The sequence below is a fragment of the Sycon ciliatum genome, chromosome 12 (genome assembly GCF_964019385.1).
Source record: "Sycon ciliatum chromosome 12, ocSycCili1.1, whole genome shotgun sequence".
Classification (NCBI taxonomy): Eukaryota; Metazoa; Porifera; class Calcarea; order Leucosolenida; family Sycettidae; genus Sycon; species Sycon ciliatum.
In genome coordinates this window covers 5,060,379-5,080,200 of record NC_088654.1, presented here as the reverse complement: position 1 = coordinate 5,080,200, position 19,822 = coordinate 5,060,379, and positions in this window count along the sequence as shown.

The window sequence follows — 19,822 nt, the reverse complement described above, 5'->3', positions numbered from 1 at the left end:
CACTTCGAATTGCTTCAGCTGAGCACTGAAGCGGTGCCGATGTTCTTTGTTTCCCCGTCAGCTGGTTGATGATTCGCCAGGTTTGTTTTACATTACAAGTTGCAAACTGAAATTTTGCACCGTAGTACCCATTTTTCAGCTTCCGGTTACACATAGCGGCCTCTTTTCTCTCCGCTTTGAATATGGCGTACATTTGCTCAGATCTGTCTGACAGCCACTTTCTTTGAAGCCAGGTGCGCTTACACAAAATGTGCAAGAGCTTGCTGTCCATCCACGGTACTGATCGTCGCTTGTGTTGCTTACTAGATCTAAGAGGGGCATGAGTGTCAAGCACCTGCAGGAAGCGATTATTCCACTCCGTCCACATGTCTCTTGGGATGCCTTCGATGCTGCAAAAATGCTGCTGAATCAAGTCAGCTTTGAAGCGTTCATGATTTATCCTTTGGTAGTTGCGGCACACCATTGATGTCTCGGGACTCCTTGTCGGGTGGAGGTAGAATTCTTTAAGACTGCTGCATGGTCGCTGGAAGCCACGGGATGGATCGTTGCCACATTGTCCTGGTCAAACGTATTGAAGAACAGATACAAAGTTGTGTATATGGAATTAGAGGCACACCGTGTATGCTGATGAACGCCCTGGTGGAGACTGTAGCTTGCCATGTTGTGTTGGAATAATAATTGTCTACCCTTACAAGTCGACGAGGAGACAATAATCTGTGATCACAGTGAAAAGTACACGTACAAAGTGCGCAGTCACTAGATACATGGTTCTGAGTATGCATACATCATCACTGGAATGGTTTGTTTGTTTTCTCAGAACGTTTTCTCGTGATGGTCTTCAGTCAGAGGACATCGTCGAATGGTAGATAAATATAATCAAGGTGATAAACCAGTGTAGGTTATTACTATCGACACAGTTCCGCCAAGTGATTAGGATTGGTGGTCTGCGTGATAAGTGGGGAGTATTTTGGGAGCAGACAAGGAGGTTCAACAGCGATCAATCCTCTCCTCTACACGATGTGTGCTAAATGTTTATATTTTATTGTCAAATTAGACCAATGTTCGAAGTTTACCATTGCATACTTCACAACACTAAGTTTGTAGTAACGTAGTGCGGTAGGAATAATAATAATAATAATAAGAAGAAGAAGAAGAAGAAAGGTTCGCTCCCCACACCGGAGCTCGCGCTATTCCGCCGACTTTACTTGACACTTGACTGACTCACGACTGCCATCCAGAGCACACGAGAAGTCCATCGAACCTTCGACTCGGCAAACCTGCAAGAAAGCACCACTCCCTGCTCAATACACAGTGTTTCGGGGAATTCACCCCTCATCAGTTGAGCTTGAGTGTATTGAGCAGGGAGTGGTGCTTTCTTCCAGGTTTGCCGAGTCGAAGGTTCGATGGACTTCTCGTGTGCTCTGGATGGCAGTCGTGAGTCAGTCAAGTGTCAAGTAAAGTCGGCGGAATAGCGCGAGCTCCGGTGTGGGGAGCGAACCTTTCTTACAAAAATCATCGCCGAAGTCGCAACCACTACTTCGTAATAATAATAATAATAATAATAATAATAATAAAACAAGAAGGATGGCGTAAATCCTATGTAGCCTTGTCATGATTTCTAATTTTCTTTCACCGCCCACGGCCGCACAAAGTCCTTGGCTAAAAAAAAATTAAAGTCTCTCCAAATCTCTCAAAACCAAACTTCAAACTCCTTTCCAAATTTTCGCCCAAGAGGGCATCTTCAGGGATATGTGACTCCTGTGAACAAAACAACAATACAACTACAGAAAAAAGGGTAATAACAATAACGTGGCAATATACCAGGAACATCATAACTAGTGCTAAGAATTGAGACTAACATTGAAGATAATGTCACACATTCAGAAACAAAAACAGAACCTACCCACAATATCGCAGGCCAGGTAATAGCCTAAAACAAATGTCTCAACTTGCAAGATCTCAAGTCAGGTGATGATGGGTGAGCGTGAAGTGCATGTCTCAACTGGTGTGATCGCCAATTAGATGTGAAGGTGACGAGGCCAGAAAGAGAGAGAAAGAGAGAGAGACAGAGGCAGAGAAAGATAGTGTGTGTATGTATGTGTTTGTGTGTGTGAGTGCACGTGTGTGTGTGCGTACGTGTGTGTGTGTGAGCGTGCGTGTGTGTGTGTGGGGGGGGGGGTGTGCGTGAGTGCGAGCCTCACGGGTGGTAATTGCATCCATTCGATGAGATGGTCTTGCCCACAGTAACCATGAAGGTCCTGTTGTCTTGATGAATTTATGCCGATAGTCTCCATCCAGTGTCACAGTTGATTGCTGGCTTTCTGCTTCTGATTTCGGTTGCTTCCATGTACTTGCGGGAAGGCAGCGAAGACTCCCTGCCGAGAATCTTGGCGTGGTGGAAAGGCTGAAAGTTAGGCGATGATGTTGCAAATTCTCGGTGGTCAGACTTGTAATGCCCCCCCCCCCCCCCCCAGGGAGTCTTCACTGCCCTCACCCTTGCCTCTCGATAATGTTCCTTGAATCTTTCCCTCACTGGACGCTCGGTTTCCCCGACGTAGAGCTCTTCGCACAATGTACATGACATACAATAGACTACATTCTTCGTCAGACATTTCTGCAAGATTTCCATCCAAAACCGACTGGTTGGAACATCTATGAGCACCGTCCGCTGTAAATTATTATTTTCTTTCCCTACAGCTGGCAGATGGACTGCACTACCACTTGGCTCTATTCAGACCTAGTATCTGTCTTTGATCAGAAGCAAAATGGATGTGGTGTTCGAACACTCGTGCTTTCCACTGTGCAGTCAACTTGTCGTCACCTCCCATTATGCAGGTCGAGACTCTTCACGTCCAGCACACAGTCTGGTCACTTGTCCAGTGTCTGACACTTCCTTTGTCCTGATCAATGGCTTTCGTGGGGGCCTTCCATCCTTCATCCCATTTACGTGCGTTGTTACTACAAGTATCCCTATCTGCTCGTCTGCTACCTCACCTGGCTACGAGTGAGTCTTCCAGTCGGTTTGCCTGGTTTTGCTAGCCACTTTTGACCTGTTTAGCAGAGTTATAATTATTTCTAGTCCACATGTCTAGCGTGGGGGTGTCGATCTTTTTCTTCGGCTAGAGGATCCTGGTCGAGAATTAAGACCGAACGCATAGAACCTGAATAAATAGAAGCTGAGGTTCCGGCTTTGCAATGCGCTTATTACACCCATACTCACCTACAAAATCACCTCTTCGGTTCTCACTGAGGCCAGCTTAAACATATTGATGCATTCCACCGGCGTCCGCTCCTGCATGTCATCGAAATTCGGTGCCCTTGACGAATAACGAACAAGGCCTTTTCCCAATGGATAGAAGTGGTCCACTGAGCCAGATCATCCATACTGTCAGATGGTTATTCTTTTGACATGTTGCGATCACAAGCAGTGGTGTGAAATGGGCAGATGGATAAATCAACATTATTTTTAGAGAGCAACAGTGTTTAAGAGTGAGTTAACTCAATATGCGGACAGAACTGTTTCGTCCTATATGGACTCATCGGCGGAGCATAGGGGAAATGAGGCCAAAACCTGATAGTGATTTTAAAAAAAATGTTTCAAATCCAGATTTACACCAGACTCGAACATTGCCAGACCGCTCAGACTGACAAGTCAGTGAGCTCTGCATAACGAAACAAAGGTGTAACGTTTTGTAAACTCACAATTTGCTTGTGGCGTCGACTCGCTGGTGTTGTTTTCTTTTTCCTGAATGTTTTTCGTTAATAATACTTCGCTATCATTTTATGACTGTGGGCTTTCCATGTGCTAGTTTGTACATGAGTTTGTACATGAGGGGTGTGGGATATTGTGAAGGCTGAGCACCACCCACATGTGTGGATTCACAGGAAGTGTGAGTTACGAAGTCTGAAGAGAATTTTGAACGGCCACCTCTGGGATAGTGGTTACACATTAGCTCAATGGTTAGAGCATCGCTGGCCTCAAGCCACGATCCCTAGTTTGAATCCTGGTGATGACAGTCAATGTTTTCTTCAGATGTTTCCCGTATCTGTCTTTCCCTCAAACTATTTTTAAAATGTTTTAATTGTTATCATTATGTTGTATTCATAATTAGCTAGGACAGTTTCCAAAGACCAGATGTCTCCATCCTGTACTGATCACTACAAAGTCATGATATCTGCAGCCACACAGCGAGGCGCACAAAGAAAGAAAACGCCACGTTAGAAGGCGGGAGTTAGAAGCTAGAGGTTAGCCGGGCCCAAGACTGTTTTCCTTGTTCCATCTGAATTAATACTCAGAACTTTAATTTCTTCATCACTACCAGAATCTGGTAACTGGGAGTTGGAGCACAGTACATTCACGAAGTTTTAAAAACTCTACTATGGAAGGTTTCGAAACTATATTTAAAATACCTCGCGAGAAGTGACGAATACACTGTTACCTTCTCAGTACTTCAATTGACACCACTTTAAAAGCACCTCAATCTAACGCTTTCGCCTCCTGTGGCTTGTGAAATATTCGCGACTGGTACTTCATGACATCGCTCTCAGATGTTACGACTACCACACGAGAAAATGTCTGTTGTTTGAGTTGACGCGGCTCTCAAGATAAAAGTTCTACAATTAAGATGGCTCACACCCTCTGCGCGCGCAGGGTCTCTCTCTCTCTGCCGCTGTGTAGTTTCTCTCTGCAGATGATAATTTGCGGCTAGTGTATGCTACGGGGTGCCAATCATCGTTATCATCTTCTTGGAGGAGAACGCCTGCTACCGCAAAATCACTTGCGTCCGTAACCACTCTGAATGGCTTGTCTACATCTGGAAGTTTTAATACTGGCGCATTCAGTAAAGCATTCTTCAAGGCCAAAAACGCCCCTTGCTTGGAATCGTCCCATTCGAATCGTGCGTGCTTTCCAGTGATCTCTTCAAGGGGCTTAGCTATAGACGAATAGTGGTCTATGAATCGTCTAAAATAGTTCGTGAAGCCTAAGAACTGTCTCACCTCAGTGATGCTCGATGGACTGGGCCACGTCCGGACAGCGTTCACCTTCTTCGGGTCAGGTGAAATATGAGAGCCGTTGATGCAATGCCCCAAGAACAGAACTTCCGAAGCGCCGAATTCGCACTTCGATAACTTGCAGAGCAGTTGGTTCTTCCTGAGCACGTCCAGCACCGTCCGCACATGGCTTAGATGCTCTGACCACGATCTGCTGAATATGAGAATGTCATCCAGAAACACAACTACAAAATCTCGTAAGTACGGGCGGAGGATGCTGTTCATCAGAGTCTGAAATGTGGCCGGTGCATTAGTCAGGCCGAAACCCATTACCCGGAATTGATAGTGCCCAAACGGTGTATTGATGGCCGTTTTCTCGACATCGTTCTTCTGAATACGGATCTGATTGTACCCTGATCTTAAATCGAGCTTCGTGAAATACGTGTTCCCCTGGACTGTGTCAAATATTTCATCCACATTGGGCAGGCAAGCCTTATTCTTCACAGTAATTTTGTTAAGATCCCTCCAGTCGCATACCATGCGCAAACTGCCATCTGCCTTTTTTACGAAGAACACGGGTGCGCCATACGGGGACTTACTTGGCTCAACAAAACCCTTTGCGAGTAGTTGCTCCAGTTGCGACTTCAACTCGTCCATTTCAGGCTTGGGGAGACGATAGGTTGGTCGTGACGGCGGCGGTGCACCCTCTTCAAGCCGAATCTCATGATCTACGGATCTTTCAGGTGGAAGTGCGTCCGGCAGTTCATCAGGAAAGACATCGGAATACTCACGAAGCAAGTCAGCAACTTCGGGCTTGTTAGAGTTGGGGATACTCAGAGGTGGATCAAGACCGGAGTCGTCCTCAGCTGTGACCCATGCTAGGAATCCTTGTTCACCGTTTCTGAGCGCATGACTAGCCTGACAGCCAGAAATGAACATGTTTTCGATTTGTGAGTCTCCGTCCTTGTCCTGAGAAGGTGCACTTGGCAGACCATTCCCGTCCACGATTATTTCGTTGGTCCGGAAATTGATTCGTGGGTTGTTCCTAGTCAACCAGGGCTTGCCCTATATCGCGTCGTAGCGGGCGAGGGGAAAGACGGTAAACTGCTGTTTCTCCTTGGAGTCGCTGACAACAACATCTATGGCATTCGTGGTCTCCATAGCGTGTGAGCTCGTTTTTCCATCCGCTAATGTGACTTTCAGTAATTCCGATCCCAACTCTGTTGGCACCTTGTGTCTTCGGACGAACACCTCAGAAATGAAGTCGTGGGTTGATCCACAGTCGATCAACACTGTCGCTGCACGGCCGCACAGTTTGGCTTCCACCCGTAGTAGCTCGTTCTCTTTTTCAGCGACGACACTTCCGACGTGCGCTTCGCGGCTCTTCTTAACATGTTTTTTGGAATCAACACAACTAGTAGCGGTAGCAGCAGCTACATCCGCGGCAGGCTCATCTTCTCCGCAATCGACTTCGTCAACCAATAAGTCACTGAAGCGATTCTTCGTGGCGATTGGAGCGGCAGTGGGACAGGGTGGTGCTCTTCTCAGCGCCAGTGATCGCACCGCTGTCAATGGCGTCCAACGTTTGGGTGGTGGTGAACTCGCGGGCAATCTTGGGCTAAATGTCCCTGCTGTCGGCAAGCGAAACATCTGCCAGCACTCATCAAGCGATTACGGTCTTCTGACGACAGTCTGGTTGGTCTTCGGATATTTGGCGATCCTGCAGCTATGCCATCTGGTTGGTGTCGATTCTCGGCCGTTACGGTCAGTGCTGCTTGTATAGCCTTCGACAGTGTTGTCAGATGCTCCTTGAGTACTTCACGCCTCAAATGGCCCCCGAGTCCGTTGACAAACAGCAGGGCGCGCGAGTGTTCGTCTAACTCAGGTACCTGCAGGCTGAGACGATTAAAGTCAGTGATAAATGATGCAACGGTGTCCTTCTGACGAGCACTAAATAAATTCAACCGATTTTGCTCATTGCTGAAATGCGGGCCATACACACTTCCTGTACGCTGTCACGACGATGACGGTCAGCAGGAGCGGAAGGCCAGTACTAGTCAGGTCGATGGAAATCATCCTCTGCTACCAGTGTAACCGGCTACTGCGGGTTGAGGAAAAGAATGATCTTTATTCGTACTGCACAGGGTTATATATGATGTAAAGGTGTCAACTAGATAGGCGGGATGGTAGGTGATAGGCCGAAGGGCCGTGGATAGAGGGGATAGGAGTAGGAACAGCAGGTAACACTGTTACAAGCCGTATGGCAATATGCAGCAGTGTGTGGGCAGATGTGCAAACATCTTACAAAGTGTCAGTGGTCCAGTGCCATTGCTGGGCACGGAGGTGCCGGAAGACAGACACTTTGAAACTTTGCAGCCGTTTCCGGTCAGGTGGCTGGCTGAGTACGGCGGGTGGCAGGGCATTCCATACAGGGACAGCACAGGCGGGGAAAGCTCTACGGCAATTTTCCCGGCTATTGACAGGTAGCCCTGTCTCAAGCTGGTAGTTATGCATGTCGAGATGGACGAGAGAGAGAGGAGTGGGTCGAACATGGGCTGGTCGGGGGGCTTGAGAGGGAGGCAAGAGCTGACGAAGTGGGCTGGTAGGATTGGAGCACAGTAGCTTGTAAATGTAGGTACACGCAGCTACCATGCACCGGATAGACAGGCTTTGCAGCATTGCGCCGGGGCCAATCAAGTGGAGGGCTGAGCGCTGCGTCTGGTCAGGTCGCTGCAAGTGACAATCTGCTGCGCCAATCCAGACCAATGCATATTGCATATTTTGCAGGTTGATTGAGAACATGGCTGTCCGATGTACCTCATGTGATCTAGATGGTAGTGAGTCAGGTACGTGCTCAGACAATTTAATGAAAATTCGCCAATATTAACTTTGTCAAGTAACCCGTATTTCTGGTTACAGTAACAATAAAATGAGATTTAAAAAATATTTTACTGTAACTCAGAGATGGGATTATCAGACATGTCACATTTTATTATCTTTAACATTATATCGTGGAACACTCAGTTATCACTATCGACACGTGATCACAGGTACTCACATTTGTTTGAGGAAAGCGTGCTTTTTCAAATTTCCAAAACTTGGACACGTTGTGCTCGGCTTAACTCTTGCCTACAGGCTGTTAGTTCATTTACATTTTTCTCTAGCATGAATATGTCCATACCAGAGGAGAGTAAAGGTCAGAGATTGGTATCAGCAACCGCTGCCTTACGATAGCCATATGGGTGGCACCGTCTGTGCTTAAATTCATATAATATAAGCTTGATCGTGCTCAAGTTTCCTTTTTTGTCATACAAGTCCTGTAGTTCATGATCTAGTGTAACACTCGAATTCCACCAATATTAACTGGGCGATTGGTTTTTTGGTCCAAAACCAAAATATTGCACCAACATCAACACTTGAAAGAAGGCATAAATCAACAGCGAATAATGGTATGTATTCAAGAAAAACCCAATAAATGAGAAGAAAAGAACGTGAGTGAAAGAAGTCTCACACGCTGAAAAGTATGAAACAGAGACCACCTAAAGGCGATCTTAATATATCCCACTCAAACATGGATGAAACTCAGCCAGCATGCTTCCACGGAAAATCAAAGCAAAACATTCAACAAACAGCAAAACAACAACAACAAGAATGGATCAGAGTTGAATAGAAAAGAAATACATACAAAACGTAACACGTCAAAAAAACTACTTAGCTTCTACATGGGAAGCCATTATAAGCTTTGGCCGACTCAGAATTTTCATTACCTGGTTGGAATTCGCGTCAATATTCGAGTTTTTAATTCACACAAAAAACGGACGAGGTCTGTGTCATCAAATCACTTTCGAACACGATGTGCAAGATTGCAGTGGGCTAATACGAACAATTTTTTGTTTTATCTGAAGTTCAGAGCGTCAAATATTTTACGAATTTGAACATGGAGACATGAAGAATCCTTGCAGCATTTCCGAAATATTCAGAATTCTCAACAAGTCTTCACTGCCAAAGTACAGCATGGAACTACTGACTTTTTACGAAAGCATCACGCATAATTACCTTCCGGACATTTCCCTTCACTTCCAGAAGGAATAATATGTCCATTTCGAAGGATTTCCCGAAGATGTGGCTTTGATCATTCACAACCTTCTCGATACATAGACTTATTTTGAAAATGACGTCGCTCCAGCGCTTTGGTTTGGTTACAGTGTAGCTCGTACCCTTTGTTACTTCTAAAATAACGCGCTGGAAGTCCTCAAAATGATTGAAAGCAAATTTACCAGGTTTGATCAGTGGAGGTCCCCACATGAGTGGTTTAGAAGAATATGTGAGCAGGTTTAAGCCGACCGGGATTGCCTCAAATTGGTTGGATGGTGGCAATTCGATCATCACTTCCACCCAACGCGTTGCTTCCTCTTGTGTTATGCACCATATGCTATCTTCACGGGGCAGGACCAAATTCTCCAGACCGATGAAATCCAAGTATAAGGTGTCAATAATCCAGTGACATACACCTGCGTTATCATAGTACGTGTCAAAACAAAATACACAAATGCAAGTCGGGTAGTGTCCTGACTTTCCAAGATAGGATCCTAGAGTCATCTTGATTCGGATTACAGGATTTTGCCGCCTCTCGTCTTTCACCCACTCCTTGCTATCAATAGCCGAAAGAGGAATTCGAGGATAATACGCTTCTCTAGAGTTACGTCGCCGAGGCTTATCAGGGTGAATGGTGCTAACTACGGATCCTGTTGGGCGGAAGAATACCGGCCCCCACACTGTTTTCCTTGTTCCATCCGAATTAGTGCTCAGCACTATGACTTCTTCTTCACGACCTGAAATCGGAAACTGGCGTTTGGAGTACACCTTCACGAAGTTTTCCAGCTCAACAATGGACGGTTTCGAAGCCATATTCGAAGCCATATTTAAAAATACTTCACCGAGAAGTGCTGGTGCTTTCTGAGTACTTCAGTCGAGATCACTTTAAAAGCACCTCAATCCAAAACTTTTGCCACCTGTGGCTTGTGAGATATCTTCAGCCTTCTGTTACGCTGTTTGGGTGTTATAAAACGAGGTTTTTGCAAGAATCTGATTCTTTTTTGGGTGGTTATCTCGCTCTTGGAAACTACGAAAGTTTATTTTAGTTGCTAAGTCTTACTTGAGCAGCGCCGGGAAATACAGCTGTCTAGTCATGTCGCAACACGTGTGTTTTTCATCACATCGCAATCAGATGTTAGGACTTACACTCACGAGAATGCATGTTTTTTGAGTTGACGTGGTTCTCATGATACAAGTTCTACAACAGAAACCATTAGCACGAGAGACTGAGAATAGAAATCCAAGGACTAATCCTAGCCATTAACTTAACACGTGCACTGTGAATAGAAGTCAGAGGACTATCAGTAACCGGTAAAGCGTGGATTGGGATTAGGACGTAGAGATTAATCCACGTTTCCCACCTTCTCTTCGTGTGAACCACCTCACTTCTGAAGTAATACGTTGCATGTCATGGGAGGTGTCAGTACAAATATCCATGGAAAAATGAAGCTGTATTGTTTATAGTTGCTGAAGGTATCTAAAGTTCGGCCACTCGCAGCAGTGGCGGATCCAGGATTTGGCCGAAGAGGGGCCCCAAGGTATCCGTCCCCCCACCCCCTCCCCAAACAAAACAAAAACAACCAAACCAAAACAACCACGACAAAGTTCTGAAGTTGTGAAGAGCTGCTGTATTCCATTCTCACGACATTTTCAAACTGCACTGGAAGTGTTGTCAAGCTGTGGTGTAACTCAGGCATGAGGGCGACACTACTCTACTACTAGCAGGTATTTGTATGTTACAAAGTTACCACAAATATACATGTAATATTCCGTCGCTGGAACAGTGCTAATACTCTCAGTGGGCTTGGCGTGCGAAACCGGAGATCCAAGCAGAGAACTGTCACTGGAGGAATGACTTGAAATGACTTCACATTCAGGAGCAGGTTCAGGAAATGTCGCAAGTGCAAGAACATTTCCAATCGGCAGAGGCTGCGACGGACCTTTGGACGGCTCTTCAACGCGAGCTCTCTTATCTACCGGTCCACTGAAGAACGACCTGATGTCAGACCCTTTCCTCTTCATCGCACATCTGAAAGTGACCCGTTGGCTACACGCGAAGTAGAGAGAGAGAGCGTTTAGTTTCTGACAAGTGAAAAAGAAAAAGGGACGACGAAGCCGACAGCACGGTGCACCGTACAGGACTTCAGCCCAACGCTATCGCTGCACTAGCTGCACTTTGTGCCGGGCCCTGAATTTTTGGCACGTTTTTCACATGTTTGAAGTGCGGCCGTGTCCTCAGGCCGCAGTGCGTACAGTAGTTGTACACAGCGTGGTGACTAGTGCGCGACACCGCCAAGTCATTTCGAGCGCTCATTCTACAGTCTACTGTAATCCTAGACCAAGGTCGAAATTTTAAAAGCGGGGGGGGGGGCAGGCCCCCTGCCCCCCCCCCCCCGGATCCAACACTGCGCAGTGCGAGGCTTACAAGCTGTCCAGACAATTATGTAGAGAACTACCTGCATCATATAATGCAATGCATTTGTATGTATTGGGCAGGATGTATTGCATATTTTGAGAGAGCATGTCTGAGAATACCAAAGTATGTGTGCAAGTGGATCTCTCCGATTTCGCTCCAAATTTGCAGGTAGGTTGCCTTTGGAGTGTGGATCGATTGTGCACAGCCCTTGTAAAAGTGTCAGAAGGGAACCTTCCAATTTGCATACCCCTCAAAAATGGCCGAAATATCACATTATTTATGGTTCAAGAAACGAGTCCCGCCATAGCGTATACGAACAACTATGAACAAAACTCCATCAAGCCAACATTGTCTCACTTTAGAAGAGTTCCTGGAGCAGTACCGCTTAGCCACGCCAGGATCCCAAAAGACGAGGTTCATCACCCCCCTGACGCCACAAATGATCGTCTTGAAAATAGTAAATTTACAAGCGCTGGCAAAACAGCCAGCTACGTCCTCAATTGGCCAGAACTATTCACCGGCAGCTAGTAGAACACCTCTTCTAGCGCTGAGGACATGTCCCCCATCTTCCTTTTGGGGATTTCTTCAAATAAACTTTTTTGAATTTTTCCTCTCGACCATGCTGAAATACGGTCAAAGTCATACCCTCGCAGGAAAGCTCGCCACTCCGCGACGTCTTCTCAGCAATTTCTACTCCAATATTACTCCCAAGGCCGCAGAACAAAGTGCATTGTTGGCTCTGACAAGAAAAAGCCGCGGTGATCACTTGTCACTTCAAACGACAAATTTCTCCTTGCGCCACTAACAATTTTTGTTCGACTGTTGATGTAAAAGCCACTGAAGGCATGAGCGCAGTTTTTGAATTTTACTTCAAGAGGCACGGTGAAATCACGGGCTTTGAGACGGGCACAGTAACAATAAAAGGAGATTCAACAAATATTTTGCTGTAACTCAGAGATGGGATTATCAGACATGTCACATTTTATTATCTCTAACATTATATCGTGGAATCCTTGGTTATCACTATCGTTACGTGATAACAGGTACTCACAGCTGTTTGAGGAAAGGGTGCTTTTTCAATTTTCCAAACTTTGGAGACGTTGTGTTCGGCTTGAGTGTTGCCTACTGGCTTTTAGTTCATTTAAATATTTCTCTAGCATGAATATGTCCATACCCGAGGAGAGTAAAGGTCAGAGATTGGTATCAGCCACTAGGGTCCAGCGGATAATGCTCCGAAAATGTTCGTTAACACGCATGCACTCGCTATTGCAGACCAGTGGAGAGCACACATCATATGGAGGATTCATGGAGTGCTGGGCAACCGAATCTGGCATGTGATAATCATGTAGGATAGTCCACGCACGAGGTGCAGCCCATGAAATGGGCACCCATGAACTGGGCGGAGTGTGGACGGCCTGTATGATAGTGTGTATGTATGTCCACGCACAAAGTGCAGCCCATGAGATGGGCGCCCATGAAATGGACGGAGTGTGGACGGCCCACGCACACGAGGTGCAGCCCATGAAATGGGCACCCATGAACTGGGCGGAGTGTGGACGGCCTGTATGATAGTGTGTATGTATGTCCACGCACAAAGTGCAGCCCATGAGATGGGCGCCCATGAAATGGACGGAGTGTGGACGGCCCACGCACAAAGTGCAATGCCCGTTAGGAGCCAGGAGTGTGGGAGTATGAGTGTGATGGCCGAAGGCCGTGATAATTGCCAGATGAGAGGAGATAGCTGGCCCAGCACTCCTATATATTTTCATCTTGTATGAATTATGATACCTGTGTTGAATCAAGGATATCAATATTATTCATAGATGGGAAGAGGTGGGTGGGTGAGAAAGGAACAAACCGGTGTTCTTCTCACAACCCAAGCAAAGCAAATATGAAGTAGCAATACGGCCAGCGCGAAGTATGGTGTATGCGTTACAGGTTCAAGCTCCGATGTGTGCTGCAGCCGCATATGGCTGGTTGGCTGGCGAGTTCAGGTGAGTTCCGGCGTAGATCTACGCATGTTACATGCCACCACAGCGTGCATGTACGTGTTACTTGACATGCATCAATGAATAGCGTGGGATCTGCGGGCTCTTTGGAAGCCGCTGGAGCGCGTGTGAAGTGGTGGCTTGTGCAATGTGTTAACCTACCTTATGTGCAATGCCCGTTAGGAGGCAGGAGTGTGGGAGTATGAGTGTGATGGCCGAAGGCCGTGATAATTGCCAGATGAGAGGAGATAGCTGGCCCATGGTTGCCCAGCCTCCATGCTAAGTTGTGACACATTGCAATGCACGTGAATGACACTGTTGTTGCTATCAGCACAGTTTGTCAGCACAATCCTAGCAGAGCAAGTTGCTGTGCTGTTCCAAACGGTCAGCCGTGTGGGAACGTGCATGGGTGCGAGTTGCGTGCCCGCGTGGCGGGTTCTTACATACCTCCATGCGTTCTGAGATGCGCTTGTACCTCTGACAGCTTTTGGGTCAGCTGCCCCATGTCTGTGTCGGTTGTCCTGATGTAGCGCAAGACACTGTCGCTTCTCCATCGGCCCATTGCCCTGATTACGCATAGAACCTGAATAAATAGAAGCTGAATAAATAAAAGCTGAGGTTCCGGCTTTGCAATGCGCTTATTACACCCATACTCACCTACAAAATCACCTCTTGGGTTCTCACTGAGGCCAGCTTAAACATATTGATGCATTCCACCGGCGTCCGCTCCTGCATGTCATCGAAATTCGGTGCCCTTGACGAATAACGAACAAGGACTTTTCCCAATGGATAGAAGTGGTCCACTGAGCCAGATCATCCATACTGTCAGATGGTTATTCTTTCGACATGTTGCGATCACAAGCAGTGGTGTGAAATGGGCAGATGGATAAATCAACATTATATTTAGAGAGCAACAGTGTTTAAGAGTGAGTTAACTCAATATGCGGACAAAAAAACCTGATAGTGATTTTTAAAAAATGTTTCAAATCCAGATTTACACCAGACTCGAACCTTGCCAGACCGCTCAAACTGACAAGCCAGTGAGCTCTGCATAACGAAACAAAGGTGTAACGTTTTGTAAACTCACAATTGGCTTGTGGCGTCGACTCGCTGGTGTTGTTTTCTTTTTCCCTGAATGTTTTTCGTTAATAATACTTCCCTATCATTTTATGACTGTGGGCTCTCCGTGTGCTAGTTTGTACATAAGGGGTGTGGGATATTGTGAAGGCTGAGCACCACCCACATGTGTGGATTCACAGGAAGTGTGAGTTACGAAGTCTGAAGAGAATTTTGAACGGCCACCTCTGGGATAGTGGTTACACATTAGCTCAATGGTTAGAGCATCGCTGGCCTCAAGCCACGATCCCTAGTTTGAATCCTGGTGATGACAGTCAATGTTTTCTTCAGATGTTTCCCGTATCTGTCTTTCCCTCAAACTATTTTTAAAATGTTTTAATTTTTATCATTATGTTGTATTCATAATTAGCTAGGACAGTTTCCAAAGACCAGATGTCTCCATCCTGTACTGATCACTACAAAGTCATGATATCCCCAGCCACACAGCAAGGCGCACAAAGAAAGAAAACGCCACGTTAGAAGGCGGGAGTTAGAAGGTAGAGGTTATCCGGGCCCCAGACTGTTTTCCTTGTTCCATCTGAATTAATACTCAGAACTTTAATTTCTTCATCACTACCAGAAGCTGGTAACTGGGAGTTGGAGCACAGTATATTCACGAAGTTTTAAAAACTCTACTATGGAAGGTTTCGAAACTATATTTAAAATACGTCGCCGAGAAGTGACGAATACACTGTTTCCTTCTCAGTACTTCAATTGAGACCACTTTAAAAGCACCTCAATCTAACGCTTTCGCCACCTGTGGCTTGTGAAATATTCGCGACTGGTACTTCATGACATCGCTCTCAGATGTTACGACTACCACAAGAGAAAATGTCTGTTGTTTAAGTTGACGCGGCTCTCAAGATAAAAGTTCTACAATTAAGGTGGCTCACACCCTCTGCGCGCGCATGGTTTGAAAAGTGTCGATTTTCAGGAAAATTTTCGGTAGCGATGATTTTCGTGTGAACAATCGTTGTAGGAAACGTCTTCTCGCTTTTCTGCAATTCTGGCGACCTAGCTATAACCTGCTGCTAGTGTCCCTCTTCACTCGTTCTTTCTATGAAAGGGGAAGGCAGCACTCGCAGAAGATTTTCCCAGAATGCAATGTCGACTTGTGCTCGTACCATAAGAAGGGAGAAATCAGAGTCCGCTCTTGAATCATGCCTGAGTATTGGAAAATTATTTCAGAACACGCTTGTGTAGATTTCCTGTCAGTGCCACTGATTATAACTTGCTCGATCATCTCCCGCACTGACTGGAAAATTCGCCAGGTAGCTGTGGATGGATCGATTCAGGGAGATCGAAGGTAAATATATCGAAACACTTCAAACACGTTCATGAGGTCCGGCAGCTCTCGAGTGATGCAGAGTTGAATGAACTCTGGACCTGTGAAAGCGTGAGTGCAAGAACTCCGCTTCCTCGCTGATTTATTTTGTACCTTTTCTTGTAACCTTGCTTCCCGTCTTCGACTCGCTTCACCAGATTCCATTGCTGAACTTTGTTTCTTGTGGCGGAGAGTATTCATGTATCATGCTTCCTCACTGTGGCTATTGGAAATTTCACATAGCGGTAACAAAACTCAAGTTCTTAGTGGCGATAGATAAGCAACAATTGCAATAAGCCGGACCAAGCCTTCAAATTATGTAATTGTGTCTTGAAAATTGTTTAGAACAATTCGTACTTCAATACGCTGTTGAATTGTGTCCTCTGCTTGGGAGTCTCAACTGTTTTATTGCTGCATGGCTTTCTTCAACACCGTTCACTGTACATGCATCGCAAAACGCAGATTGGATGGCATTGGAGGTGAATTTGATAATTTGTGACTGGGTCATCAACCAAATGAGGCCATCAAATATCAACAGGGACGCTCCGAAAATCACAAACGCTGCGAAATAGATATGAAATGGTCTTACACACTGGATGGTATTCCACATTCATTGTGTCATATCTTTAGACTTTCCAAAGGTTTGTCGTGCCGTGCAACTTTCACAGACTAATCCGATGATTGGCATGTGGCCCTACCAGCACACTCTCATGCCTATGCCGTTGAGTTTACCTATATGTGCACGCACATGTGTGTACTTCTTCCGTATACAAAAACTTCGTGACATTTTTTTGAAAGCTGCGCACGGCTCTGGAATTGTTCCGTTGGACTCGAAATAACACTTGTGGCATTGTCTAACCTGTTTACAAGCTATATACAAAGAAAAAAGCAACTCAGACGAATGAGATTGAGTTTTTTCAGAGTCTTCGTCGCTCATGTCATTGTCACCTGACGACGCTGACTCCGCATCGCCAACAGTCGCTGCTTCCGCTCGCATTTCGGTCAGATTCTTGTCACCTGCAGTGATGATCCGACGCTGGACTTTGGCTACGTCCTCTTCATCTCTAGAGCTCTGTACAAACCGGTGTCGACTAGATTCAGTCGTTCCAACCCGCGACCTCCATTATGCCGTGAAACGAGTCGTACAAGCTCATCCACACGCTTCGCATTTTCTCACCAGGATAATCCTCCCAAGCATTCTACAATGGCTTCGAGGAGGTCCCTGCAATTCCCCTTGGCGACAAAGGAGACGTCTGACTGGAGAGAGGCGAAGAAAGCCAGGCCATCGACATTCTGATCCTGAGTCTGCCCTGGTTGCACGACGACTGAAAAGTTTCATCTTGCCGTGCGAGCGAAACAAATCTATGTTCTCACGCTGCGTAGATCTATTGGGCCGCGCACTGCAAGTACGAGCCTAGCCAGTTAGACGAGCTACACTTCGTCACTGTGTCAGTTTCGAGCAAGTAAGTGTTAGTTTTTTTTCATTTGACTCTTTGAGTTTCTGTCGGCAACGTCCTCACACGCATGGTGTCCGTGGAGAATCTGTTCGGGATCAACCGAACTAAACTCGACATGGACGTGGGTTGTCGATGACAGCCTTTGGCGCCGTTCGTTGAGCAGGTTCTTGCTCAAAAACACCGTTCAAAAAAAGTCACGAAGTTTTTGTATACGGATGAAGTGTACATATAAAATATTATTACGTATGCAAAATTAGGCAAGGTACATCTATAATTATGTGTGTGCACTCACTCCTATGACATAGAACGACAGTGCAGGCTATGTAACGTCGCATGAATGTGTGTCACCTGGGTGTGTACATGCATGCGCACTCCCGCGGGCGTTTTGTGTGCGCGCCTGGCATGGCGTAACGCCGTTCAATATGACTAGTGTTGAACCGTTGTAATTATTATTATTATTATCAAATTTTTGATAGGGCAATCCCCACAGGCCTAAGGCCTTCTTACAGGGTACCCTAAAGTAATTAGCCCCCACTCCCTCTTTTTTCTGCTGGCGTTGGATATGCAACTAATGACATAAACTCGGTTGTTGAAAACGAGTACCATGCACCACAATGGATTGACAATAATATAATACAAATAGCACTGTAAAAGCGCTGGTAATACTCATGTTCAAGCCATGGCAGTTGTGATTAGCTTTCCAAGTCAAGCCTGCTGCAGAAATTATTGCACTCTGAACAGCTGGAGTGGCCCGGGACTGCCAGTTGTGGAGAACAGGAGTGATGCTTGTATATACGCTTGTATTTACATGATGTACACAGTGTACTTCGAAGTAACTTTAGGTGTATTACTTGTGTGTTCTTCTGCCTGTGCGCGTGTACATGTGCTGGTCAGTGTGAAACCGCCATCCATATCAGATCATACAGCTGCTATCAGTCTCAACAGCTTGTATCTGGCAAATAGGGTTTTAGTGACTCGATTTTGCTTACTGTGTTCAACAGAGTGGCATTGCACACAGCTACTTGATGTAATAGTAGCATCTTGGAAATTATATATTTTTGATAGTTAGCTTCAGTAGAAACTTCTCCAGTGTGGCTCTTAGCTTCATTACCACGGAGACTAAGCATTCAAGTAATGCAAGAAGAACAGTGGCTATATGTAAAGTGAAATGCCATTGGACGGTACCCCACGGAATACGCATTTAGTATAGAAATATTTCTTGCTATGTTGGCAGCAAACACTGTATAATATATAAATTAAATTACCTGAAAAGTTGCCTGACGACTGAAAAACTCAAGAAACTCGGAGTAGCAACGGATTGTGTTTTCTTGGTGAGGACCGCTTCCATTGTAAATTAAATTACCAGTAGAAAGTGCCCAATGTGCATTGCTTCAGCACTATTTTTTCGACAAAGCAGTCAACAAATTCCACATCACTATCGGCTTCATGTTGGAGAAAGTTGTGAAAAACAATAGAGCATACATGTACACTCAATATAATGCACATGCTCAGCTACATGTATGGCATTTAGTATGTGGGCGACTTCAAAGTTCTATTTTGGTAGTTTGCTTCGGTAGAAACTGTCTAAACTTGATCCAAAGCTCTAATACTATGTTCTGAAGATGTTGCAATCAAGTAATGTCAGACACGTATCTGCCGCATTGGAGCTAGTTGTGAAAACCTTTGGACCATACACTCAATGCACATGTTCAGCTATGGCCTTTAGTATGTGGGCGACTTCAAAGTTCTATTTTGGTAGTTAGCTTGGGTGGAAACTGCTAAAACTTGATCCAAAGCCCTACTACTATGTTCGGAAGATGTTGCAATCAATTATTGTAAGACACGTATCTGTCATATGGTGAAGTCAGGGGTCCTAAGGCGTTGGACAATGTCCCAGTGCAATGTGCTGATTCTTGAAATATGGCATCACTTGAAACTTCAAAGTTTTATTTCACAAGTTACCTTCGGTAGAACCTGCTCAAACGTGCTACACAGTACCATTATTAGGTTATGATAGCATAACCATCGAATACAGGGCAAGTCCAGTGTCAAATACTTGTAGGACGTGTGCGCTGAAATGGGATGATTCCGAAAAGAGAAAAAGGGTCACCTTCTACCAGAATTCTACCCATTTCTACAGCTGATGCTGATATTTAGCAAGTATACTACTGTCCTGATGTTGGACATCAAGAAAAAGGGGGTAACTACCAGTGCTACGGCCCAAAAAGTGGTTTCCGGTATTTTTTTGCCTAAATTGGCAATTGTGTGTATACCATGTTTGGCCCCTCCCCCGAGTGAAACCGGCTGGTGGACCCGAGGGGTAGGAGCCACTTTAAGAGAAACCATTAACACGAAAGAATGAAGTTGAAGACACCACTGCAGCTGTACTTATGGTTGATAAATATGGTGGTAAAGACCCACCTGGCAATATGGC